The following is a 2,411-nucleotide window of genomic DNA, read 5'->3' as shown; positions in this document are numbered from 1 at the left end:
GCATGGAAGTCAAAGGAGCAGTGTGGGAACTGAAATCCTTGATGAATCGACGATAGAAGTTAGCAAATCCTAGAAATCTCTGCAGCTCCTTTATGGTCTGGGGAAGAGGCCACTCCTTCACTGCCTCAACCTTCCCCTGATCCATCTGAATCCCTTCCTGGCCGATGATGTAACCCAGGAAGACGGGGCGTTGGCTAGCCCATACGGCATTACAAGGTACTCATAGTAGCCAGATGGTGTAATGAATGCAGTCTTCCACTCGTCGCCCTCCCATATTCGAACGAGGTTGTATGCACTTCGCAGGTCCAGCTTGGAAAGTACTCAGATGGGACCGTGACCTTCTCCCGAGGTTCGGGACTTTCGATGAGGGTAGATGTGACTTGAGCCGAGTGAGTTCCTGGGAGCGGAGTGGGTAATGACTTGAGACAGTTGTGGTGACAGTGCTCGCTCCAGCGAGTCACCTCACACGAGTCCCATCTGATCTCTGGAGAATGGAGAACTAGCCAGAGGCGTCCAAGGATGATATCCACGGTGGGTCCCTCCAACGTAAGCATTGACAACGTGGAAATGACAGGGTCTAGTTGGAGGGTACTCACCGCAGGACGTGGGGGTCTGACTGGGCAGGTCTTGATGTAATGATCTGCCGCAGCGCAGTATAGACACAGAGCGGCCGCGAGACGGCGAGCACGTTCCGACGGGGTGAGCCGGGAGGGGTCCACTGGCATGTATGTAGTTTTACGACCGCAGATGGCTGGGGAGGAGAACCTTTAGTTTTTCCGGTGGAATGCAGAGATTCAATGTTCGTTTGTGTCTGCTCACAGATTAAATGGTTTCTGTTTTTGAAGACAGAAATCCTACAGTAAGTTCATATTTATGGTCATGTTACTCAAAGAAATGTTTGCAAAAAATTGCTAATAGTTGCTAACTAACGTCATATCATTATAGACTGCACGATAGTGCCACAACATATTTTCATGTCTGATCAGGGCCATAACCACCGTAGACATTGAGGGGGGGCTAATCCCCCCAATAATTAGAAATCGCTAAACCCTTTTCTCAAATATTCGAGAGGGAGAGAGAGAGAGAGAGAGAGAGAGAGAGAGAGAGAGAGATGAAAGATGCGTGTATGTGTGTCTGTGCGTTTCTCTTTTTAGAGTGAGTTTACTTAAAAAAACAGCAATTTTTATATTTTGAAATATTTTAAGTTGAAGTGTTCAAGCATTATTAACACTGAATTAATACCAACATATGAAATTAATGACAGAAAAATTAGGAATGTTGGACAATAAATATATAATAGCTTGACAGTATACTGTTTTTGCAGTATTGTCGTATATTAATGTCTGTTAAAGGAAGACTGTAAACAAAACAAAAACACACACCAAAAAGCATCAGAGTTTCGCCTCTTGGTCTTCTATACTCTTTGGTGCCGGGTCGCAGTGGCAGGCCTTCAACGAGCCTGGGCCCCAGATCTCACCGCAGCAAAGCGTCACTCGCTTCCAGCTTCGGCTCAACCTTTCACCGAGGCTCTTCCGGCCGCAGCGTCGTATGCAGCCGGGCCTCCAGCTCTCGTAGCAGACGCTAGTGCGAGGCCGCTTCAGCGACGCAGGCTGTGTTACAAATTCATTTTTAGGTAAAGTCGCTAAAAGACAGGTCGTCTTGTTGCTAAAAGTTGTGAAACGACCTTGTGACAAAAGGATGTTGATGTCATTTTGTAACCATGACGCAAACTGCGTAGAATACACAAATAAATTACTCAGATTTTCTGAATTAATTTTCGCTAGCATTTTTACCTGTATTTTAAACTACACATTTAACTCAGATAAATGGATGAAAAAGATTCAGTTTCGAGAAAATAAGTTCAACCATGTACGGTTGGAGCTAAATTCTGCAGGAAAGTGGATCTCGCGAGCCAGATTTGAGGATCACTGACCTAAATGATTAACGATTATAGGCACAAACTAACAACTAGTTTTATCATAAAAGAAACTATTATCATCGAACAAGTGCAACTAGCAACCTAATTCACATGTGACGTTGGTATTGCTAGGCACCTCTCTCCAAGTCTCTAGCCCAGTGTTTCCCAACCTATTTTTAGTCGCGGCACCCTTTGGAAATTTTAACGAACTTGTGGCACCCTACAAAATTAATTTTGTCACAATATTTTAATTTCTAACTTCAATATGATAATTTGAAAAGTATAGATATTCGGTACAACAGGGAAGAACTGCGGAATATAATGTCATACAGATATTTTTAATATAAAAAAAAATGTGTCTATCAATGGTGGCAATCAGTAGGCTAATTTCTAATGAAGAGACCAATTTATATGACAGATTTTAATGTAGGCTTTTATACACATGTAAACATTATTTAATTACCATTATAACTAGCTATCTCACAAATTTTTG

At 42.9% G+C, this 2,411-nt stretch overlaps 1 pseudogene; it reads left to right on the top strand.

The window, feature by feature from the left end:
- The first annotated feature begins 519 nt into the window (after positions 1 to 519).
- LOC107683695 (cyclic nucleotide-gated olfactory channel-like) overlaps positions 520 to 2,411 on the top strand; it is a 9,931-nt pseudogene continuing 8,039 nt past the window's right edge.

This window comes from Sinocyclocheilus anshuiensis, unplaced genomic scaffold (assembly GCF_001515605.1).
Source record: "Sinocyclocheilus anshuiensis isolate Anshui unplaced genomic scaffold, SAMN03320099.WGS_v1.1 scaffold3206, whole genome shotgun sequence".
NCBI lineage: Eukaryota > Metazoa > Chordata > Actinopteri > Cypriniformes > Cyprinidae > Sinocyclocheilus > Sinocyclocheilus anshuiensis.
The sequence above is the reverse complement of the archived record's forward strand: the minus strand, read 5'-3'. Positions and strand labels throughout refer to the sequence as shown.